Raw genomic sequence first — 27,324 nt, forward strand, 5'->3', positions numbered from 1 at the left:
TTATTTAAGATTTGGATGAGTAAATATTGTGTGTTTTGCATTCAGTAAATATTGTGTGTATCTCTGAATCTCTACAGTAGTTCCCCACCCGCCCTTCCTGTTTCTTGTTGTGGTGTTAATCTTGGGTGGCTTTGGAATTGCCCGCCCCTGCTGTAAATCTCTTTTTGCACACTCCTCCTTGACCCATCTCATTCGCTCACTCAACTGAGTACAGTGAGATCATATTTTGATTTTGGATACTCTTACCAGTCCCATCTCCTCTGCAGTGTACAGAGAGAGCACTTGGGAAGGGCATTCCCCTATAGTATCTCAATCTGCTCTGTTTCCTCCATCTCAAAAAAAAAAAAAAAAAAAAATGTTGCACTTCATCTGCCTTACTGTATTTGTGTTTCTTCCTACTTTATTACCTTATTTTGCTTTTGCCTCTTTTAACATTTTAAAGTGGAACCTGTGTGTTGAGAGAGACAGCTTTACAAGACTATCTGCAAATATATAGAGCTGAGTATATTTTTCTGTATTATTCTGTATTATAGAGCTAAATTGTTGCTTAGATATCTGTTGTCTTACTGTTCTGCAAATATACAGAGATCAGTATACATTTTTTTGGTTTTATAATTTGCACTCTGATTCCTTACATCTCTGTTGAAACTGGATCCCCACTCCCCCTCCCTGTTCTTGGTTGTAATTTAAATTTGGTGACTTTTGCAGTGCCCGCCCCACTGTAGATTTGATCTAGGACACTCTCTCAGTCCCATCTCTTTACCACATTCTACCTAATAAACACTTTCTGCACTTGCTTTTAGTCCTTTTTAATTTAATTACATTTTTTCAAAATGTGTATGGACTAATATTGCTACATACTCAAGTGTGCCAGCTTACACTGCATGTGAATTGTTTTTAATACTGTTTTTGCTACTTTTCTGAAAAAAAAATGTATCTGCTTTTACTGTATTTGTGTTTCTTCCTACTTTATTTTGCTTTTGCGTCATCTTAAAAGTACTCAATTGTATTTATTACTGCTTGGTGTATCTCATTCTAAGCCTTTTAGTTTAAGCACTTGGGATTCAGACCAGTTGTTTTACATTAAGAAGGTTTGTGGTCTGCACTGTGGTGGAAGAACAGGTAGCTTACATCCTTCTAAGTTGGGAACTGCTGATTGAAGGCTCAGTGTCTGTTATTCTAAAAGTGTATTAATTCTGGTTTAAGCACTTGGCCTTCAGGCCAGTTATTTTACATTAGAAGGGTTCGTGGCCTGCACTCTTGTGGGAGAAGAGGCTGGACTCTGCCCTTCTGAGCTGGGAATTTCTGGTTAAAGGCTTATAGTGCCTGCATATTTGAACTGCTTCTTACTGAAATTGGTACACCTTGTTTGCTGTAGCAGACTAGATCCAGGCCTGCTGAATCTAGCTTTGTTTGTATAACTTGAGCACTAATCCATGCATTCTTTAAAGTATTCAATTGTATTTGTTACTGCTTGCTAGTAACTTGATTAAAGTGTAGCTATCATTCTAAGTCTATTGGATTAAGCACTTGGACTTCAGACAAGTTGTTTTACATTAGGAAGGTTTGTGGCCTGCACTGTGGTGGCAGGACAGGTAGCTTACATCCTTCTAAGTTGGGAACTGCTGATTGAGGGCTCAGTGTCTGTTATTCTAAAAGTATATTAGTTCTGGTTTAAGCACTTGGGCTTCAGGCCAGTTATTTTACATTAAGAAGGTTTGTGGTCTGCACTCTTGTGGGAGGAGAGGCTGGACTCTGCCCTTCTGAGCTGGGAATTTCTGGTTAAAGGCGTATAGTGCCTGCATATTTGAACTGTTTCTTACTGAAATTGGTACACCTTGTTTGCTGTAGCATAGACTAGATCCAGGCCTGCTGAATCTAGCTTTGTTTGTATGCTTGTTGTTTGTTTGCTTGTTATTTCCATGAAACGCTAATTCCACCTAAAACGCGGCTTTTCAGCACTTCTGCAGATCCCTAGTGATATCTGCATTGCTTACTGTACTTATTTCCTTGTTTCACTTGAAAGAAAGTTACTGTTTGTCATTTTTGCATTTAAGTTACCTGTAACACATTGCATTTAAGTTACCTGGCACTTGCCCACTAAAGCAATTATATAAGTCAGCACTAAAAAATTAAAACCACTACACCCTCACAAACTCCCCTTGAGTACCTTGTTCCCCATTAGCCTTTTTTTTGTTTTCAATTATAAAGGAATTCCCAATACTATTCTAGCATGTCCAAAGGTCAGTTGTCAATCTCCTCTCCGTTCCAGCTGGTGAATCTGGGAATCTTGAGGCAATGTTACAACTGCCTCATGTACACAGACAACCCTCTCCTCCTCCCAACAAATTCCAACACATGTGAGAGATGCAACCATATAGCCATACTTGAGGCTAAGCTCTCTCAACTCAGTACTGGTGTAACCAGTCAGGAGGAGAAGGAAACCACACTCACTACAATTCCAGTTTCACATAGACCTACCACGGCAACAAACCAAACACATAAACACACAAAAACATACTCGGAGGCTCTAAATAAAAATCTGCCTAAGCAGCAGAGACCTCCAAAGCAGACACCCAAGCAACCGCTACCCCAAAACAAAACACGTACAACACATAGCTCACAAAGCCAGTGTGCCGAACAGTCATAGCTCTTAAGGCTAAACAACACACCTGATACACTTGTAATAGGTGACTCTATTGTCAGGCACACTGACGTCCTGCTCACCAGGCTGAACAAGGAGAAGGTCATGGTGAGTTGCCTGTCGGGTGCTAGGATCCGCCACATAACACAAGCACTCAGGTCACTCCAAGGCAAGTACAAATATGACTCACTCATTGTCCATGCTGGTGTGAATGACCTGAGATGTACCTCCCTGGACTACATGAAAAGAGACATAGAGGAGCTCTCTGAGCATGTATCCCAGGCCGGTATGATCCTGACCTTGAGTAGCATCTTACCCTCACCAAGAATGATGCCACAATATGAAGACAAGATGATCAATTTCAACAATTGGCTTAAGTATTGGTGTCATTCAAAGGGCGTCCAATGCCTGTCAGCCTGGGATGACATGCTCGACAAGCCACGATGCTTCGCTAGGGATAGCTTGCACCTGTCACCCCTGGGCTTTCGGATATTGGCAAAGGCTCTTGCTACCCCCATAGTGCCTTTTTTAGGCAAGGCTCAAAAGACAAACCCACCTCCATAGGTATCACAAGGGATAAGAAACTAAGAGTAATGCTACTCAATGCCAGAAGTCTAAACCTCAAGATGCATGCACTCGAAACTCTCCTTAGCATGGAGAACATCGATATCTGTGCTGTAACAGAAACCTGATTCAAGGCTCCAGAGAGCACCCCAGCACTACCAGGTTATACCTCATACCATGCTTTTCGGCCCCAAAACTTGGACCGAACCACAAAAGGAGGGGGAGTATCAATATTCGTCAAAGATACCCACACCTCCAGGTTGGTGGCACAGCATGAAGCATCAGAGACTATCCATGTGCAACTAACAGTGGGTAAAACTGCCTTCCAGTTTATAGCCTGCTACAGACCACCCTCCCAAACCCAGGAACCCCACTCGGCCTTCCTGAGAACACTGCAAAATATGAAGATCTCTCCAAACACCATTATATTGGGTGACTTCAACTACCCAAACATAGACTGGGAGCATTACTCTAGCTCCAACACCCTAGCCCAAAGGTTCCTAGAATTTAGAAACTCAAATGCTATGGAACAACTTGTTACCACTTACACAAGAGGGCAAAACATACTGGACCTGATCACCACCAACATGGGGACTCTATGCTCCAGACCAGAAGTGTATCCCTCATTGGTAAGATCAGACCAAAAACTAATCTCACTGGATATTCACATCCCGACTCCACCCCCTGCCCTGAAAACCACAGTGAAAAACTTCTCTAATGCAAATTTCACACTCCTCAAAACCGAGGTAGAATCCTTCAAAGCCCCCGGGCCTGTGGAAAATACGGCCCAGACCGCAGAATCCTTTATAAACACATTCTATGAACACCTTCCGGAATGCATGGATCATGCAATCCCAAATAAAACCAAGTCCCAATCCTCCAAAGGCAGACGTCCTGTCTGGTGGACCCCAGCCATAAACAAACTATACAATAGAAGGAGGAAGCTACTACATGATAGAGCAAAATCCCAAAAAGGGAAGGCATCTCTGATCAGTATTAGCAAAAAACTACGGGCACTCATAAAATCGTCTAAGGCCAGCTTCGAGAGAAAAATTGCACAGGACACTAAGGATAATCACAAGGCTTTCCTTAGTTATGTTAGGAACCTGGGTGGGAATTCCCAGATATGCTCAGAATTAGTCCAAAATGACAAAAAATACACCAAACCCACAGACATTGCCAACATCCTAGCTGACAGGTTCAGCGCAAACTTCTCCCCACCAAAAGGGCAAATATCTATCCCAGCAGAGTGCTGCCCCCCTGACATCTCAGATGCTCAGGTAAGAGCTGCCCTCTCCAAAGCAAAAAACACAGCATCAATGGGACCAGACGGTGTCCCGGGCTGCGTCCTACATGAACTCCAAGAAGAGCTAAACCCAAACATAAAACTACTGTTCAATCTCAGCCTTACTACAGGATATGTACCCAAAGAGTGGCATACAGCAACAGTGGTCCCTCTCCACAAAGGTGGTGCCTCAACAGATCCTGGAAACTATAACCCCATAAGCCTAAGTAGCTTGGTCTGCAAAGCTATGGAAAGGATCATAATGGACCTCATAAATAAAGATATTGGGAACCTATAGACACTGGATCCTACCCAGGTTGGCTTTGTTAAGGGCAGATCCTGCCTCTTAAACCTGGTTGATTTCTTTGAAACAGTCACTAAGGCCATTGACGAGGGGAAGGTGGTCCACACAGCCTACCTGGACCTCGCAAAAGCCTTCGATACAATACCCCACTTGGGCATTATAGATAAGCTCACCAGCTTAAATATAAACCCCTATGTCACTAGATGGGTTGCAAACTGGCTCAAGGACAGAATCCACATGGTTAGAATTGCTGGAGCCATGTCAGACTCCAAACCAGTTACAAGTGGCGTCCCACAAGGCTCAGTCCTGGGACCTCTCTTGTTCGGTATATATTTCTAGGAGGTACAGGCCAACACGGAAGGACTGTGGCTGACCAAGTTTGCAGATGACTGCAAACTGGGTGCCATAATCGACACTCCAGCTGACACAAGCATCCTCCAAAAGGGCCTCATAGAAACAGACAACTGGTGCCAGAGCCATGGCCTCAAGCTAAACACCAAAAAGTGTATAGTCATCCCCTTTGGCAAAAACAAAGTGCCCACAAATTACCACATAGGTGGTAATCCATTAAGTACAGAAGAAGTAATTAGGGACGTGGGTACCCAAGTTGATAGCAATCTCTCATTTGACAAGCACGTGGCCAAAGTGGTTAGAAAACATTTTATATAGCCCACCTAATCATGAAGGGATTCACATCTAGATCAGGGGAGGTCATCGTGCCTCTTTACTCATCCCTCATTAGGCCCATAATTAAGTACAATGCCCCTTTTGGGATGTACCTTACCAGACATCTGCAGCAACTGGAAAGACCCCAAAAGTACCTCACCAAGAGGATAAAAGGGCTCAAACAGATGCCATATGCTGCCCGGTTAAAAAAACTCCAGCTCTACTCAGTGGCATACCGCCTGCTCAGAGGCAATCTGTGCCTGACGTATAAAGCCATGTCCAACCCGGAATTAATGGACATGCTGCACCTCAGAAAATCCAAATCCCATCGAGCTACGTGCTCGAGAGACTTGAACCTCAGCACTGAAATAAATAGGACATGCTGGAGGGACAGATTCATAACCCAGAGGCTCCCTTCACTCTGGAATAAAATCCCAGTCCAGGTTAGGCAGAGTCCCTCATTGACTCTCTTCAAGAGGAATCTTGATGGGTGGATGGGAGATCATAGGTTTACCCCGGGTATCACTTCTGTTTCACTGCTAGACAGAGGCACAGTATACTAACCTCGAAAAAGGGCATAGCAAAATTCATTTTAAAATGGGTGGCGAAAGCCAAACACATTCTGGCTAGGCTTATAAATGCCCTAGGGCAGATAGCCTAGTATAAACCTATGAACCTATATGACAGATAAAGGTTGGAAAATCCCCAGAAAGGACAGGTTAGTTATGCAGACAGCACAATGCACTACACAGGCAATGGAAAGTTGTCAAATGGGGATGGGGATGCATTCCAGCTGTGGTGAAATGCAAAAACATATATTTACCTATGCACTATCACATCACAACATGTTGCAAATTGTGTGAAAGTCATACCTGTATGTGTATGACCAAAGACAGATGTGTGTTGTAGGGTAATAAATAAGATCACAGTACACACTGGATAAATAAACACATAATCAAAGTAGTCTGTCAGTCATGAGCAAATGCAGATCTAGGAATGATAGATAATTCCAGCAGATGACAAAACAGAACCTCTGACCAAGCATGAGAAAGGCAAACAACCAAGCACAGTGCCAAACAGCGGTACTGCAGCAAAGCAGCCAAATGGCTGCTAAATACAAAAGGTAAGTGTACACAACCCAAGCAAGTGTGTAACAGAATGTATATGTGTGGCACACATGCCACGTCAAAGGTTGGTGTATAGGTAGTTGCCTAAATGGAACATACATGAAAGCAATGTCAATATACATGCACACACCAATGACATGTAAGAATATTTGCACAGATCTAGCACTACAGCTTAAACAATATATATTCATCAGGTTGTGTACAAGAATTTCAACAACATACACTAGTTAACACACAATTATAATGAGAACAAGGATGTGTTACATGTAGTAACCAGTGACTTGTGTGAAGAAGTCTTGCATCTGTAATATGGCCATACAATTTACACATGTTGACCATGTCAGCCATGTACTACATGACAACGGGTAATAACTGCAACAATAGCAAAGACATCTGCAAAATGTATTACATAAATATGAAGGTGGAAGGGAGATGGACAAGGTCCACATCAAGGAAGATAATCATAAAGCAGGACAAGGTAAGGTCACACATTGCAAATGCATGAGTACACCACACAGGGTGCTGCTGAAGCCAACCCAAAATATATTTTCTAGCAAATGGCAAATGTATGTTACATGGGCAGACTGCATTACTGATGTCCACCAAAATGGGCATATATAAATCACACATACACAGTAATGTGCAATCATGTAACATCAACAGGCATAGGCAAATAAGCTAAGACTTTCAATCACATACACATATACTGCCATGCTAATACGGAATAAATAACCACAGGTGTATGTCGTACACTCTGCTCATTACTGAGCAGAGGACACTCCTGTGAGCATCATCACAGCACTTCAACAATAAGTCAGTCAATACTCACATGTCAAAGTTACAATGGTGTTTCAGAATGGATCAGACTATGTGGAAAGATATATACAATCATCAGGTAATGTGTACAAATATTGCCGGAAAGTGTTAACTTATGTGAATAAGCAATGGATGTGGAAATGTCACATACAGCAAACACAGCATGCTGTACTGTTACTGTATAAATTATCTTTATCATGGTGTATATATTAAAGTAAATTGGTGTTCAATGCAGTCAGAAAAGGAGGACTGCACATAGGTATGACATACCTTTACATGACCCCATACGGCAACAGTATAGCTAGCACATGGCATCCAACATGACATTATACCAGTGGAAGAGCATGAAGACTGTCATCCAAAACACATGGGCTATGACATTTTCTTCTGTTGCATATATATTATATGGCAATACACAAATCTTAACCATATCACAGTGGTAATGCTGGACTATGGACAATATGTATTGTCTGCCAGTTTCCCTCAGTAAAATAAATGCTTACAGTGTAATTGCTGCAGCAGTAGATGCAGGATAACTGCCACAATACATGGACAGCTGTATGTGGAAGGAAAGTGTATTGCATTAATGTATATCATGCATACATTGAAACATAATTAAATGTTACATGATGATATCTGCATGGTATGTTTGCACATTTAACAGCTAGACATGTTAGTTACATGGTATGCATGCACAACAATGCATATACAGTCCAGTCTCTGATATGGGCGCATTGCATAATTGGATCACACTGACAATACTTATGGACCTGAGGGACTACCATGATGGGGATAAGCATTGAAAATGATCACTTGGGCTATCTGAAGTCACGCACAGCCCATGCCATGTCCAGGAAAAAATTCTCCATCCTGTCCCTCATCTTTGTTTGAAACAAATTCGTCAAAACCTCCCAGATCTGATCCTGATAATCATCTCTCTGTTGCTCTTGATGTCCTCTGGGGTGCACCAGGGATGATGGCTCCTACAAGTGTAGATCCAGCTTCCTCATTATTATCCTCATCATTGTCATGGTTGTCATCATCTGAGGACTCCGGCAGTTGCCTGACATGCACTCATCATCTACATCTGACTGGCAATCATCCACTGGTCCCATGCTCTGTCAAGATGAGTTGCAACACAGGACAGAAATTATATATGCATACCTGATACTACCTGTCTGCAAAACATACTCACTGTGACATCATGAACAGGCAGCAAACAGTCTTTATGAAACATTAAAATACGTTATGACTGTAGCTCAGTGCACCATCATAAGTGATGTATTTCAGTAGTCAAGGCCATAACAATGAAAAGCAAATGTCTATTATGCCACACATTCCCATGAAGATCATAGCTGACCTTAAAATGAAACTGATGTGCACATCTGCAATCTAACATACATTAATTAACATCCCCTCCACATGTGAAAAAAATATGAGACTGAAGGTGTAGCAGCATACATTGAACTTCATATTGAAAACACAGTTCAACTTGAAATAGTGCAAACATTAGCAAGTAACACAATTGCAATCAACAGAATTGCTGCTGTGAATGGCTCCTCATGCACACATCTTCTGTGTGTCACTTTATCTATACTTATGGACCTGTCCAATAACAGAACATGTCAGAGACACTGTAGCCATTACACAATGTGAATAGTTCAATCAAGGATGTGAAATGACATGCATAACATGGTTTACCAGTGGAAATCATGACATTACCTGAAAGGCTGTTTATTGGCCATCATGAAGCTTGGCAAGCATATGCAGAGCAAGCGCATGTAACATATCCTTACATCAGAATGGAAGTATGCCCAAAACTACCTCATGCAACATTACCATAATTGAAATTTGACAAAATAAAAGCTTGTAAATGACAAGAAAACATTATTATTAATTAGGACCTGCACTGTTTAATAATAATGGTGTCTAAATCAGTAAACTGTCCATCTTAATGTCTGAAAAGATATCAGTATTTCCATTCTTTTTCCCCTGCATGTGTTGCCTGAGCATTTATGCCTGTGTGTGAATGTAAATTGTAGTCTCTTCGCATAACAAGTCATACGAACAGCCACCAATTAGCATTGTTAAAATGAAGAAAAAGTATGATGGCAATATTGTTGAAAATATGAAAGCCATATGACAAATATCTGAGTTGGGCAGCATGGTCATTGACTGACCCCACATCAATATAAGGAACACAACAACAGCAAATACTAATGATATTCAATCATAAACACAGCCATAGCCTGTGATGCATGAGAATCTAGTACATGTTGCACAAACACTATTGTCTGTCTTAAACTGCACACATGACCTCCATATATTTATTAGCAATCAGTAGCCTGAAAAATGCAAACATGCTGATTATTCTTATTGATTATGAAATGCTGCAAAGAAACGCCTATCAGCAGAAGTATCCACAAACAATGAATACAAGTATATTGTAAAAAAAACACTAAAGGTGTTGTAGGCAGATACAATGCTAATGTTGAACTGAAGGGCATGCAACACAGTTTACCAAGAATTGTGTGAACACTGACCCAGCAGACACCCATTCAGTATGTGAATAATAGGCAACTATGCAGAACACTAGGAACCACATCCACACATACAAGTGTGCCAATGTGTACATTATAAGCAGCAATCAAAGCACTAGAAACTAGTATATAAAACATCCATTTCAAAATACAGTATGTGTAACTGTTACACAAACCCTACTGTCATTTAGGTTGTTGTCTACATTTCAAAAACTATCTTCAGAAAACATAGCTTAGTGGTAAATGATATCTAAAAATGTTTGTATTTCAGCCAGACTTGTAAGCACAGGTATAGTGTGATTATTGCACTTACCATACAGATACATGATGGGTATTCAGGCATTCTAAGCAATGTACATGATGTTCTTCTTTCGGCTTTTCCTGGTTAGGGGTCGCCACAGTGGAACTCCAGTCCGCTAATGATTGGCAGTAGATTTTTACAGTGCCGAGGTGCCAGCTCAACGCCCAACCTTCAATGAAGGCACGCCCATTCTACGCATGTCTTTTGAATGCCACTCAACTGTGGGGAGGACATGCAGACTGCATACAGAAGGTGCTCCAGCTGAGAATTGAACGGGAGAACCTCTTGCTGTGAGGCAACAATGCTACCGCTGCACCACTGTGGCTTATATTCTATACATGATAATGTAAAAATTATGGGCCTGTAACAAGGATCAGATACATTATATTTAACAAAACAAAAAAATTAAGCAACATACCTCTCCCCTTCCACTGTTTCTCAAGCCTGTGCATTCGCTTGATGCAAGTGCATGATTTAATGTCCTGTCCTTGTTGCCTGCAAAAAGAAAAGAGCAACTGTGAATAATGCAGTCTTCTAATAAGATGGATATACATTGCTCAGATCAGGTTCTAAAAACATTACTTTTGAAGAACTTCAGAGAATCGCAATATATATTTTGTAATGTTACATACACAGGCCTTTACATCTTTCAAAAAAATTTAATATAGAGTGGAGGAATCCTGCACCTCTATCTCTGACACCTACCTGCCTAGCTAATCCATCTTGCCTGAGATTGTGCGATTTGAATGCAGTGAAAAGACTTGAGGTTATGAATATACAATGATGGGTTATTAATATGGATTAAGGTGTAAAATTTCCAAAAAGAACAACGTGTTATGCTTTTAGGTAAATGATTTACAAGAATAAATTAATGTCAGCAGAGTGGCCACAACCAGTAACAACAAGGAAAAACCTTCATCCCTCAGACAGTATTACAGTTTCATGCATCTCATGACTTCTGTTAACAGGGTCATAAAAGGTGCTGTACATCAGGGACACAGTAAGACATGTGGGATTACTACATAAACAGATAGTCAATGGCAAAGTTCACATCACAGATCAAATGCGTACATTACTATATCTCCCTGTTCTACATTTCATCTGTTAGACTGACCATATGATTCCCTCAAAAGATAAGGATGATGTGGCTGTTGAAGTGAATATAACAATGAATGCAAAATCATACTTGACAGCACATTTGCAAATAATAAATAGTCCATAAAGCTATATAACCTTCTGCTGCAAGCTTTACACATAACCTTGTAGTTAAAGAATAGCTGTTAACAGAACATTATGTATTACGGAGATGTTTGTAAAAATTCAATGAATAACTAACAGGGGGATTCAATAAAGCCTAGGAAGTTGTTTTACAGCACATGGCCATGGAAACCTTTGGATTCAGTAAGCACCTTGTAGCAGAGTGCACCACCATACCTTCTGAAGTTCAGTACTCCTTTGTACAGATATATCCTGAAGAAAAACATTTTTCATAGTCTTCCAAACATATACATCTCTCCTCACCTAGATATAAGGTTGCCATTTTATATGGTATAGACTTAGGGCTGTTATCATGGTGAATATGCAAATGAGGTGTGAACACATTAGAATTGCTAATCCCAAAAACTTGCATCTATGTAGGAGATGTAAACATAGTGCAGGCACTCCCTCAGTGTTTGTTTTTAATGGATTGCACATGTGAATGATTTGTGGTTGGGAGAAGGAAAATACAACAGCACTATAGACTGCCTTACTTCCACTAGGTGTGTTAGGTTAGCTCAACAAAGTGTTAGATGTAAGGTTGGAAATGTAAGTAAGCAGCACACAAGTCACTGGTTGTGTTCCTTAGCATCCAACCTGCCCTTCATTTGTTGGCAACTGCATATGATATTATTTCCACTTAATATGCTCAAACATTTTATGGCCAATGATATAAACGGGCTCACACACTGCATGTTTCAGATTACTGCTCAGATAAATGAAGAATGGCCAACAAACACAGAAATGCAAGGCAGAGCTGCATATTTGCAAGCAATAATCATGACAAACAGTGTGGTCACTAGGTGGACTACATCCAGAACTAATACATGTACAAATAACACTGTTATGGTTTGATAGTCTAGATGCTGTTGCAGTTGGTTCAGTGCATACTGATTTAAGTTCTTTGCTTAAAGGCTATTTGTGTGGTAAAAAGGGATAATGCACCCATCCTGTGTTCTGAAGGTGCAGTGGAGTGAGATTTGTAATCCAGACCTGTGTAGAAATATCTTATGTGTACTAATATTTCTAGTGGATATGTCATAGATTACTTTTCCTCATTTCAAGTACCTCTCCCTATTTTCTTTTTTTTATTTCTTATCTGGGGGACACTGTGAGATGTGCTGCTTAGCACAAAGTGGACAACTGCACAGACAGAACCCAGACAGAAGCCAGATGCATTCAATTAATACTATTAGGCATTGCACAAACCCGCTAAGGAACGTTGCATGGCAGTTAACAGTGAGAATTAAGTTAAGAATTGAGTTAAGAATGATTAGAAAAATAGGGAATGTCAATTAACTCTTCCTGTGGCAGCAGGTGTAAGTGTAGGGCTAGACTACAGATGGTCCTGGGTTCTAGTACAGGCTGTGCAATATTTGATTTACTGTTGTAACATTGCAGTTTATAGCAATGAACTGCAACATAGACAAGTGTCTTCTTAACCTTCTTGTGACAGCAGGTCTAAGGGTAGGACTGCCATACATATGCTCCTGGGTTCAAATACAGCATATTCTATACACTTTTACTGCTGTTCCACTTTTCATTATAGACACTTTCACTTACAAGACTTGACATGGTATAGCTGATATTAATTATATGTATGAGAGCCAAGGCACTAGTATTGTGTCAGTTATGTATTCATTTATCTATGTATTATCACATTTATTCTCACATGTATGACTGTGGGTATATTGTGTACTATATTTCTGTAAGTATATGTCTGCTATTTGGACTATCATGGCCTTCATATTTGTCTAACACACATACACAACTGCCTGTACATCCAATAACCTTGAATTTGCTTTGCTTGCTACTGTTGAACTCCTCTTACCATCACACAAACATGGTCCTTGGCAGTGTGCACTGCTGAGCACTATATTTGCACAATGGTAAGTGGAGTGCAACATTTTCAAACAGTGTGCACATGCTCCCAGTAAATGAGATGACTGGAATTGACAGGAAAGCAACATTCTCCATTGCTCTATATCTGTGGCAGACATGTCAGGCATTTGTTGGGAAGGTGTCAGGTTTAGGATACAGAGATGGGGTGTCCTGGATTCCAAGCTTTTTTTGGATTCAAACTGAAGAACCACAGTGCCAGGCTTTTACAGAGGGACTATTCTGCCTCTCAGTATAAGTCTGAAGCTTGGGATAGTTTAGCCTGGGCTGTAAACACTGCCACCGGTACCATCTGATCTGGTGAATAATGTAGGCATCACTACAATGACCTCCAGAGGAGGAAGTTGGATACTATGTACCATTGAATAAAGGAAATTTAGGACTGTGGACATCAAACACCTGTTTTAGTATCAGCTAAAGAGAGTACTTGTAAGACTTAAAAGTTGAATATAGGCAAGACTATTATTCATAATGGTATTCTGTTCTGTTTTTTTCTACAGCTGCCAGGGACTGTGAGGTCAATGGATGGACCCATGGGGCTAGATTGACAAGGATGAGGAAAGCATGTGGTATGTATGCAACAGAATAGTAGTGTTATTCTATTATTCAAAGTTAAAATAACTTTTTGATATCTTATAGAGTTCTATCAAATTGTACATGCATATCTCAACTGTAAAAGCAAGTAGCATGCATTAGTCTGTATTAGTCTGTAGTACAAACTAAGAGCACAATATTATACTTTACTTGGATGTTGTGGATTCAAAGACCACACTTTTCAACTATACAGTACGGTCAATTCTTCAATTATGTATTTAAAGTAAAAGCTCTATACCAGTGACACACATGCCCTGCTGTAAACTATAATCTGTATAACTGGAACATGCATATGTACAATATATATACAGGTCAAGGCATTCTTGGTGCAATCTGTAGTAGAATGTGTAGTAGAGCATCTGTTAGGAGCTGGTAGTCTTGAAAGTAAAACTTATCTGTTAGGAGTTGATAGTCTTAAAAGTAAAAATTAAGAGTCAATTAATTGAATCAATGCATTGCATGTCATATATGAAGGTACTAATCTTATGTAATTTTTTTTCTCTCACCCCAGCCCTTATCTTCGCTTTTTTTAATTTTATTTTTATTTTTTTTATTATGTGTCATCAAATTGTGTCCATGTCATCCATGTGTTCCACAGCACGAAATGTTCCACAGCACAGTGGGGTAGGCCTGCCACACAGGATCTGCTTGCCCCCTTCCACCATCTCTAGCACCTCTGCCCAGCATGTCTGGGAGCCAACCTGCCAGCACCACCTCTGCTGTCCCTGCACTACCTGCCCCCTCAGGTAGTCCTGCCCCGGAGGCTGAACTGGTGGCACCTTCTGGGAGCAGTGGCAGAGGTGGTGATTTTATTACCCACTCTGAATTGACAGGGATGGTGCATAGGTTTGTGTGCCACACTGTTGGTGCACACCTACACCAGCTGGAGAGGCAGCTCTCCCTCATTTTACATAATACCTGGAGGAGAAAAGGCAGGCATCAGGGAATCCAGCCAGCGGTGGAGTGAGTTGACAGTGATGATAGACCAGTGGATGAGGACACAATTGTCACTGCCACCCAGCTTGATGACAATGGGTTTGTGATGACCCCACCCTTAACCCAATCATGGTGTCCCCCAACCTTTTGTGCCCATCACCGTGCTTGTCTCTTGTCTTGGTTGTCTTGTCTATCTGCAGTTGCTTCCTCACCTACCCAACTTAGCTCTCTAAAACATTCCTACATCCCTTCCCCAACATTCCTCTCTCTCTCTCTCTCTCTCTCTCTCTCAAAAAAAAAATGTTCCGTACATAGCTGTCCATTTTGCACATGTCTTCTTGACACACTTGATTTGGTCCATTTGGCTGTACAACATGTTTGTCTTGTGGTCACCTCTCTCTCTGGAGGTGATGGTCCAAATTCAGCTAACATTCTGCACATATAATCAGTTTTTACTGTTGAAGAAATGAATAGCTATGGTCCTTTCCTACCTTCCTCCTGCACATTCCTGTATTGCTATCCCTTTTTTATTTCCCCTGTTTGCTCCCAATTTCACCACTGTCCTATCTTCTGTAATTTTTTTCTTTAATGCATTATTGCACGATGGGGTGCATGGCACACCAATGTGCAGCAACAGTAATCCGAAAGTAATTAAAAGTATTACATACAGCTGTATTTGAGCCCAGTACCATCTGCCCTTAAAAAGGAATGTATCACTGTATTGACATGTGCTGACACAGAGTCAGTTAAGTAGCAAGTGTATTCCAGAGACTCAGCACTGTCAGACTTTATTCTGCCCCCTGCTTGCTCCCCATTTCACTGTTTTCTTATATACCCCATTTTAACACCTTTAATCTTGTCAAAAGACAGAATCATACACAACACATATAAGTAGCAGAAAAAGCAATAGATCCCTTCTTTTTGGGCTCCATGTTTGTGAGGAGGTGCACATAGTGCACTAATGCGCAATGATGGTGAGCTGTGGCAAAATGCAGTAACACATTTCATATAAACAATTCATGTCATTGCATTATCACTCTGTAATAAAATTGTTTTAGAGTATTAGATACACTTGTATTCGAACTCAGTACCATCTGGACCCAAAAAGGCAAGTATCAGTGAATTAACAAGTGCTGCCACAAAGTCAGCTAAGCAGCAGTTGTTTTTCATAGACTCAGTACTAACTGTTAGACTTTAGCAATTTGGCTTGTGTTTGCACACTGCTTACATATGTGCAAACATATGTATCTCAACTGCATACTTTGTCAACTGTTAAGCAAACCCACTGCTCTCATGGAAATGTTTATATTATGCTTTATTACTGCTGTTTACTGTCCATTTCCTGTGTATGAAATGAAATTACATGTGTAAACATTACAAGCTTTGGGGGCCCTATCTAACAATATGTCACATATTTACAATACATCCATCTGTTGCCAACCCTCAAGCACTGCAACCCCGGTGTCTCAGTATGTTTTCCACACATATATCAGGCGTGGTATAAAATGTAATATATATTAATCTGGTAACATGCAGAACTACAACTACTGACCCATATGCCTAAAAACACTTATCTACAAGGTTAGGGAAGGAATTATCATGACCCATATCCACAGGTACATCATAGGTGACCTTCAACACACTTGACCCAACCCATTTTGTTTTTGTCGAGGGTACATCTTGTTTATTGAACCTTGTGGACTTCTTGAATACTGACTCCAAAGACCTGGATGAAGGATGACATGACATAAAACCTATGTTGATTTATCCAAGGCCTTTGACACTATCCCCCATTCATATTTCATAGTGAAGATCTCCCATGTGGGAATTAAGCTAAACAGTAGTACAGGGATAGGCAAATGGCTCACTGACACAACACACACTCTCAAAGTTTTGGACTGCACCTACACCAGTAGCCAGTTCCCATTAGAATACCACAAGGATCTGTGCTGGGCCCTCAACTGTTTGCAAACTACTTCCCTGAAGCGCAAACAATGGTAGATGGCCTGTGGTTTACCAAGTCTGCAGATGACTGGTAACTGGATGCACTAATATAGAGTCCCCAATGATGGTAACATATTACATAAGTAGCTGCCACACAGAATTGATTGTTGCCAGACTCATGGACTGAACCTTAAAGCAAACAATGCCTCATTGTCCCCTTTGGCAATGAAGTATCCTGCTAATTATGATATACATAACACCACTCTAAACTCAAACACAGTGTTGTGAGACTTGGGAACACATTTTGATAGCAATCTACACTTTCATCACTATGTGTCCATAGTAGTGACACAAACATTCTGCATGTGCACATCATACATTTTGACATCACACCCAACACCAGGGTGGTCATACCTCTGCTGTACTCTACCCTTATCAGACTACTAACTGAATACAATGCTCCTTTCTGTCTCTGCCTCACCAGGCACCTGCAGCAACTGGAGAAGACACAGGGTTGTGCCAGGTAGACTCCAGGACCTCCAAACATGACATACATGGAAAGACTGAAAGACCTGCAAGTGTACTAATTATCACGCAGGCTGCTGAGAGGTGATCTATGCCTGCCCTACAGAGCAGTCTCATACCCTGCCCTACTGGAAATTCTGGACATCTGTAAATCAAACGGAACAAGAATAACTTCTTGTTCTCATCCTAGCCTGTGACATAAACAGAACATGCTGGGGAGACAGATATATTATCCCCCAATGAGGAACACAACCAGCACAGACCAATAGTGGAAAAAACAAACACTAATTACACAAAATTCCACTGAACACTCAAAGGATGAAAGACCAAAGGCTTAAGCATACAAAAACTTTAATTTCTGCTTTTCATCCAGAATGGACTTCAGAATAAAACACATCACTACAGACTTCATTTTATACAACCTCTCAATCAATCAACGTGAACAATAAATTACTATATAATAAAGTGTTAATCAAAACCTATTTACTTAAAACAATGTAAAACTAAAAAACTATGCCTATAAGCATGAAATCTTTAATCTCTTGTCTTTTAGAAAACATTTAATATTTATAGTGCCATTTATTCCAGGAAAACCATCTGCCCCGAATTTCAATTGGCAGACTGTTTCTTTTTGTTCTACCTTGTTTTTAAAATCCCCACCTCTCCTATCCATGGAAACCTGTTCTACTACAGTGAACATAAGCTTTCAAAACTTAGAACATTCCAGTGAGTATTTATAAAGAGCATTTTGTCATTTTTTTTATTTTTAAGAGTATACAGATGTTCCTTGATTCTAAGATGTAAGGATCTGGTGGTCATACCTACATAGTAGGCATTACACCCCATACACTTACTAATGTAAACAACCCCTCTTGGACTTACAATTAAACACACCTGAAATTGGAATAGTATATTTAAGATGTTCCAAATCCAAATGTGGCCCCTCCAGAATGTATCTACAAATAGAGCCACTTCCACATTTATACATTCTCTTAGGTTTGGAAGACAACTGTCCCATAATACCAAGTTTAGTGGTATCATGTTGCAATAGATTGTTTAAATTATAAGAATTCTTAAAAACAAATTTTGGACGAATCCCCACACCTTTTAGCACATCTACATCCCCTTCCAAAATCATTCAATTATTCGTAATAGTGGAACAAATGTTATAGCTATCCACCATCATATCTATACTATAAATTGCTGCATTTTTGTCAAAATTACTTTTATCAACAGATTTCTGAAGGCCATTTACCAAAATGGGGGTAAGAAGTCTTTCTGCTTCTCTGTAACTTCATTTGCTATTTTTAAGGGCATATCAGGTTTATATCCCCTCCACTTAAACAGATTTATTATAAACATCACTTCTTGTTCAAACATAACATCCTCAGATGTCATCCTAGAGGCCCTAATTAACTGGCCTCTAGGAATATTATTTTTAATAAATTTAGGATGATTGCTTTAATAGCTCAAATAATTATTATTGAAAGTGTTTCTTCTAAAAATCCTACTCTCAAATCTATCTTGTAAATCTTTCCTTGTTAAATATACATCTAGAAAATATAATTTTAAACCACATTATCCCATGATAAAATTCAAAAATCAGCTTTATCATTCATTTGATTAATCAGAGACATAACATTTTCACCCATTCTATAATTACAAAAAGTTGTCTACAAACCTATTGTAGTACACCACTTTATAAGTGGTGGCCATGGGTAAAAAAAATCTCATGCTTCCACCAGCCTAACAACAGAATAAACTGCACGTTTACTAGTAAAGGAATAAACTGCATGTTTAGTAATAAAGGAATAAACTGCATGTTTACTGCAATGGAAGAAACTGCACATTTACTACCAATGGAATAAACTGCATGTTCATTGCAATGGAATAAACTATACATTTACTAGCAATGCCATAAACTGCGTGCTTACTTTGCAATGGAATAAATTATGTGTTTACTGAGCTTTATGTGTTTTTCAGTAATTTCTGTTGTTTTCTTATTGCTTTACTTGATATCACTGGATGCATTGCCATATCAACTGTTTTTGCTGTTTTACAGTATATATATCGGGGAAGGGTCAGAAATGCCTTGTATTCCAGGCACATGTCACTTCATCTTTCCCAATACAGATTTCAGGAACAGGGCTTTCAGTATGTCCATGTACATCATGGCATGGTTTGTAGGACCTGTATTTTCTTGGTGTGAAACCCTGTGGTCCGTCTAGCTGCTGCAGGCATCTTGTGAGGTACATGCAAAAGGAAGCATTATACTGTATTAGTGTCCAGATACAATTTGAGTATAGTGTTGTTATACCCTCCTCAGATTTGGATACAATGGCCTGACTTCTGAGGTGCATGACACAGCCTTTCCATAGCACTGTGGGCAGTTGGTAAAAGTTCAGATTGCTATCTGGCTGAGTTCCCAGTTCTTGCACTCCTGGTTTCAGTATGGGGGAATGTCAATGGTGCATTTACCAGGAAATGCCACTTTGTATACGGCACAAATCCTGACACATTCTATATTTATTAGTAGACTGTGTGGCTTTGGCACCAATCATTTGTTTGTGTTAGCCTCTCTTGTACTATAGCCACATCACTGGTGGAGTACCAATATGAAGGAATCAGCATACTTGGTAAACTACAAGTCATAGTTTGTAGCCTGGACTGTTGAAAAATAGATTCCAAACAGTATAGGGCCCAGCACAGATCCTTGGGGTATACCAGTGGTGACAGCTACAGTGGTAGAGGTTGATTCCCCAACTTTCATAGTCTGTTTGTGGGTGAGGACACTGGTTAACCATATAGTGAAGTAAGTGTTAATCCCCAGCTGGTAGAGTTTAGCAATGATACCTGAGTAGGAAGATTGTGTTCAAACCCTAGGACATATCAAGGTAGGCAATATACACTTTGTTCTCATTATGCAGGCCTATCACAGAGAAACAATGGACAACGTCACATATTGCTTATAGCATGACTCAGAACACATGCCTGCCTGATACAGTGTGATACACACTTCAACACACCCTCCAGATTGACCATGTTCCCATACAAGGGTGTACATTAACATGCATCCATCTGAGTGGGCTGGGGACAGCACCTGATGCATGCATGTATAGACACATCCTGACTCCTGATCTGTGAGGTAGACTAACATATCATCATGGAACTTCTCTAAATGGACACTAGTAATACCCAGCTGTGTGCAACAGACATGTGTGAGTTTTTGATGCTACATCTATGTCTGTTCCATCTAGTAGATGTACTCAAAAAGCACCATCCTGTGAAACTTGAAAAGGATGAGGTAGTCGACAGGAGTCCACACTGAGGTATTCATTTCACAATGACAGATATGGCCATTAACACCTATATCACCAAGTGGGTAGAACAGTGGATCAGATACATGGCATCTATTTATGTAGAAATGTGTGAAGTGACCTATGCCTTGTGTCTATTAATCCAGGGTGTACATCACGGCTATCTGCTGGGCCCTTTCCTGTCCATGATATAAATCACAGATGTCAAGAATGACATACAAATCCTGTGTCCCAACAGCTGTCTGGAGGACTACAGATTGTGGACAATCATTGACTCCATCTGTGATATTGGTATGTTACAGACAGAATCAACACACAACAAAGATTGAACAACAAAAACAAATCCAACTGCAGTAACCAAACAAAACTGTAAAACTGTAAAATTCCCCAAAGCAGGCAGAAGACAGCTCAATATGCAGCTAAATCCAAAAACTTGATGAACCAGCAAGTAATTGTACCAAAAAACTTTATTGCAGAGAAAGAAAGTTAGCGCTTTCACGGTAATACCATACCGCTACTTCAGACAAACATGAATGGGGACAGAATAACTTATATGCAAATGACATCATCTCAAACAGCTTAACAGCCAATAGAACAAACATTCATGCAACCACATTCTCAGCTTAAAGGCATATAAAGTAGATAATATTTACTAGCATAAAATCTGATAAAAAATAAAAAATAATAATAAAAACATTAGCACAAATAAATGAAACATGAACGATATTCATAAATATGTAAACAAACAACAATAAACACCCTACAGCCATTTATTCCTTAATACAGGCTTAATGGAGACATGATCATTCAACCCCATAGCTAGGTGTGCCCCCAACCTCAAGATTCACTCTAACTTGACCACCTCAGTACGAGTCACTATATCACCACCTCGCAGACCTGGGCTGATCACACATAATACCTGGAAGACAAAGGTGTGTTCAGGGCCAGTAGACAAAACATGTTTTGCTAAGGCACTAAAATTATATTGCTTCTTCAAGCAATGCACATGGTCCCTAATTCTTTCATTTAAGCTCCTGTTCATCTTACCAACATAGAATGTATAACAGCACTAACAACATGCTAAATAAACCACATTCCTGGTGGAGCAATCAGCAGATGCCCTCAACTTCCACCAAGTAGCCCGTGACAGGGTGTCTAAAGAACCTAGACAAAAATGTTGACAAAAATTGCATTTATAACATTTAGTTGTACCCATCAAAACTTGGGATACAGTCTTAACATGTCTAGAAAAACATAACTGTTGCTTTAAATTACTGTGGTTCTTATATACAAATCTAGGGCCATCTGCTAATAGCTAGCAGATGGCCCTAGATTTGTATATAAGAACCACAGTAATTTAAGGCAACAGTTATGTTTTCCTGGACATGTTATGTCTGAATCCCAGTTTTGATGGGTACATCTAAATGTCATAAATGCAATTTTTGTCAGTTTATAGATGAGTCTAGGTTCTTTAGGCACCCTGTCATGGGCTACTTATGGAAGTTGAGGGCATCTGCTGATTGCATGACCAGGAATGTGGTTTATTTAACACATTGTCAGTGCTGTTATAAATTCTACATCGTTAAGATGAACAGGAGCTTAAAAAAAGAATTAGGGACCATGTGTATTGCATGAAGAAGCAATATGATTTTAGTGCCTTAGCGAAACATGTTTTGTCTACTGGCCCTGAACATAACTTTGCCTTCCAGGTATTATGTGTGATCAGCCCAGGTCTGTGAGCTGGTGATATAGTGACTTGTACTGAAGTGTTCGAGTTAAGAGTGGATCTTGAGGTTGGGGGCACACCTAGCTATGGGGTTGACTGATCATGTCCCCATTAAGCCTATATGAAGGAATAAATAGCTGTAGGGTGTTTATTGTTGTTTCTTTACATATTTATGAATATCTTTCATGTTTTATTTATTTGTGGTAATGTTTTTATTATTATTTTTTATTTTTTATCAGATTTTATGCTAGTAAATATTATCTACTTTATATGCCTTTAAGCTGAGAATGTGATTGCATGAATGTTTGTTCTATTGACTGTTAAGCTTCTTTGATGTCATTTGCATATACGTTATTCTATCCCCATTCATATTTGTCTGAAGAAGCGGTATGGTATTACCATGAAAGTGCTAACTTTCTTTCTCTGCAATAAAGTTTTTTGGTACGATTACTTGCTGGTTCATCATGTTTTTGGATTTAGCTGCATATCGAGCTGTCTTCTGCCTGCTCTGGGGAATTTTACACAACAAAGATTGCTGCCACAGCCATGACAGCACATGAGATGAGACTGCAGTAGTTGTTAGACTGCTTTGAAATTCCTTTAGGTGTTAATTAGCTTGGGGGGTTTCTGATAACATTAAAACCTGTGTTGGTTACATTTCTTGTAATCATTTTAAATCGAGTTGCTTGCTGCTGAGATTTGTCTGCATACATCAACTGGACATAAGCTGATTTAAGTATATTTTCTGCATTTTTTTGTGGTTTTATAATTTGGACTGATTCCTCAGATCTAGCTCTGTTGAAACTGTCTTGTGTGTGTCTCTGAAGCTCTGCAGTAGTTGTTAGACTACTTTGAAATTCCTTTAAGTGTTAATTAGCTTGGGGGGGTTTCTGATAACATTAAAACCTGTGTTGGTCACATTTCTTGTAATCATTTTAAATCGAGTTGCTTGCTACTGAGATTTGTCTGCATACATCAAGTGGACATAAGCTGATTTAAGTATATTTTCTGCATTTTTTGTGGTTTTATAATTTGGACTGTTTCCTCAGATCTAGCTCTGTTGAAACTGTCTTCCCCACCCCCTCCCTGTTCTTGGTTGTAGTTTAAATTTGGTGGCTTTTGCAGTGCCCACCCCACTGTAGATTTGATCTAGGACACTCCCCCAGTCCCATCTCTTTACCGCATTCTATCTAATAAACCCTTTCTGCACTTGCTTTTAGTCCTTTTTAATTTAATTACATTTTTTTCAAACTGTGTGTGGACTAATATTGCTACATACTCAAGTGTGCCAACTTGCACTGCATGTGAATTGCTTTTACTACTGTTTTTGCTACTTTTCTGAAAAAAAAAATAAAATTATTATCTGCTTTTACTGTATTTGTGTTTCTTCCTAATTTATTTTGCTTTTGCGTCATCTTAAAAGGACTCAGTTGTATTTATTACTTCTTGGTGCAACTCATTCTAAGCATTTTAGTTTAAGCACTTGGGCTTCAGACCAGTTGTTTTAGATTAAGAAGGTTTGTGGTCTGCACTATAGTGGCACGACAGGTAGCTTACATCCTTCTAAGTTGGGAACTGCTGATTAAGGGCTCAGTGTCAGTTATTCTAAAAGTGTATTAATTCTGGTTTAAGCACTTGGGCTTCAGGCCAGTTATTTTACATTAAAAGGGTTCGTGGTCTGCACTCTTGTGGGAGGAAAGGCTGGACTCTGCCCTTCTGAGCTGGGAATTTCTGGTTAAAGGCTTATAGTGCCTGCATATTTGAATTGCTTCTTACTGAAATTGGTACACCTTGTTTGCTGTAGCGTAGACTAGATCCAGGCCTGCTGAATCTAGCTTTGTTTGTATAACTTGAGCATTAATCCAGGCATTCTTCAAAGTATTCAATTGCATTTATTACTGCTTGGTAGTAACTTGATTAAAGTGTAGCTATCATTCTAAGTCTTTTGGATTAAGCACTTGGGCTTCAGACCAGTTGTTTTACATTAGGAAGGTTTGTGGCCTGCACTGTGGTGGCAGGACAGGTGGCTTACATCCTTCTAAGTTGGGAACTGCTGATTGAGGGCTCAGTGTCTGTTATTCTAAAAGTGTATTAGTTCTGGTTTAAGTACTTGGGCTTCAGGCCAGTTATTTTACATTAAGAAGGTTCGTGGTCTGCACTCTTGTGGGAGGAGAGGCTGGACTCTGCCCTTCTGAGATGGGAATTTCTGGTTAAAGGCTTATAGTGCCTGCATATTTGAACTGCTTCTTACTGAAATTGGTACACCTTGTTTGCTGTAGCGTAGACTAGATCCAGGCCTGCTGAATCTAGCTTTGTTTGTATAACTTGAGCACTAATCCAGGCATTCTTCAAAGTATTCAATTGTATTTATTACTGCTTGGTAGTAACTTGATTAAAGTGTAGCTATCATTCTAAGTCTTTTGGATTAAACACTTGGGCTTCAGACCAGTTGTTTTACATTAGGAAGGTTTGTGGCCTGCACTGTGGTGGCAGGACAGGTGGCTTACATCCTTCTAAGTTGGGAACTGCTGATTGAGGGCTCAGTGTCTGTTATTCTAAAAGTGTATTAGTTCTGGTTTAAGCACTTGGGCTTCAGGCCAGTTATTTTACATTAAGAAGGTTCGTGGTCTGCACTCTTGTGGGAGGAGAGGCTGGACTCTGCCCTTCTGAGCTGGGAATTTCTGGTTAAAGGCTTATAGTGCCTGCATATTTCAACTGTTTCTTACTGAAATTGGTACACCTTGTTTGCTGTAGCATAGACTAGATCCAGGCCTGCTGAATCTAGCTCTGTTTGTATGCGTGTTGTCTGTTTGCTTATTTCCCTGAAACGCTAATACCACCTAAACCATGGCTTTTCAGCGCTTCTCTGGATCCCTAGTGATATCTGCATTGCTTACTGTTCTCATTTCCTTGTTTCACTTAAAAGAAAGTTACTGTTTGCAATTTTTTGCATTTAAGTTACCTGTAACACATTGCATTTAAGTTACCTGGCACTTACTCAGTAAAGGCACTTGCTCACTAAAGCAATTATATAAGTCAACACTAAAAAATTATAAGCACTACACTCTCACAAAGTCCTCTTGAGTACCTTGTTCCCCATTGGCCCTTTTTTTTCAATTATAAAGGAATTCCCAATACTATTCTAGCATGTCCAAAGGTCAGTTGTCAATCTTCTCTCTGGTCCAGCTGGTGAATCTGTGAATCTTGAGGCAATGTAACAACTGCCTCATGTACACAGACAACCCTCTCCTCCTCCCAATAAATTCCAACAATTGTGAGAGATGCATCCATATAGCCAAACTGGAGGCTAAGCTCTCTCAACTCAATACTGGCGTAACCAGTCAGGAGGAGAAGGAAACCACACTCAGTACAATTCCAGTCTCACATAGACCTACGACGAAAGCAGACCAAACACATAAACACACAAAAACATACTCGGAGGCTCTAAATAAAAATCTGCCTAAGCAGCAGAGACCTCCAAAGCAGACACCCAAGCAACCGCTATCTCAAAACAAAACACGTGCAACACATAGCTCACAAAGCCAGTGTGCCGAACAGTCACAGCCCTTAAGGCTAAACAACACACCTGATACACTTGTAATAGGTGACTCTATCATCAGGCACACTGACGTCCCGCTCACCAGGCTGAACAAGGAGAAGGTCACGGTGAGCTGCCTGTCGGGTGCTAGGATCCGCCACATAACACAAGCACTCAGGTCACTCCAAGGCAAGTACAAATATGACTCAGTCATTGTCCATGCTGGTGTGAATGACCTGAGATGTACCTCCCTGGACTACATGAAAAGAGACATAGAGGAGCTCTCTGAGCATGTGGTCCAGGCTGGTATGACCCTGACCTTGAGTAGCATCTTACCCTCACCAAGAATGATGCCACAATATGAAGACAAGATGATCAATTTCAACAATTGGCTTAATTATTGGTGTCATTCAAAGGGGATCCAATACCTGTCAGCCTGGGATGACATGCTCGACAAGCCACGATGCTTCACTAAGGACGGCTTGCACCTGTCACCCCTGGGCTTTCGGATATTGGCAAAGGCTCTTGCTACCCCCATAGTGCCTTTTTTAGGCAAGGCTCAAAAGACAAACCCACCTCCATAGGTATCACAAGGGATAAGAAACTAAGAGTAATGCTACTCAACGCCAGAAGTCTAAACCTCAAGATGCACGACTCAAACTCTCCTTAGCATGGAGAAAATCGATATCTGTGCAGTAACAGAAACCTGGTTCAAGGCTCCTGAGAGCACCCCAGCACTACCAGGTTATACCTCATACCATGCTTTTCGGCCCCAAAACTTGGACCGACCCACAAAAGGAGGGGGAGTATCAATATTCGTCAAAGATACCCACACCTCCAGGTTGGTGGCACAGCACGAAGCATCAGAGACTATCCATGTGCAACTAACAGTGGGTAAAACTGCCTTTCAGTTTATAGCCTGTTACAGACCACCCTGCCTAACCCAGGAACCCCACTCGGCCTTCATGAGAACACTGGAAAATATGAAGGTCTCTCCAAACACCATTATATTGGGCGACTTCAACTACCCAAACATAGACTGGGAACATTACTCTAGCTCCAACACCCTAGCCCAAAGGTTCCTAGAATTTATAAACTCAAATGCTATGGAACAACTTGTTACCCCTCCCACAAGAGGGGAAAACATACTGGACCTGATCATCACCAACATGGGGACTCTATGCTACAGACCAGAAGTGTATCCCTCACTGGTAAGATCAGACCATAAACTAATCTCACTGGATGTTCACATCCCGACACCACCCCCTGCTCAGAAAACCACAGTGAAAAACTTCTCTAAAGCAAATTTCACACTCCTCAAAGCTGAGGTGGAATCCTTCA

Source organism: Protopterus annectens, chromosome 3.part1 (assembly GCF_019279795.1).
Source record: "Protopterus annectens isolate FY-2018-M chromosome 3.part1, PAN1.0, whole genome shotgun sequence".
Classification (NCBI taxonomy): domain Eukaryota; kingdom Metazoa; phylum Chordata; order Ceratodontiformes; family Protopteridae; genus Protopterus; species Protopterus annectens.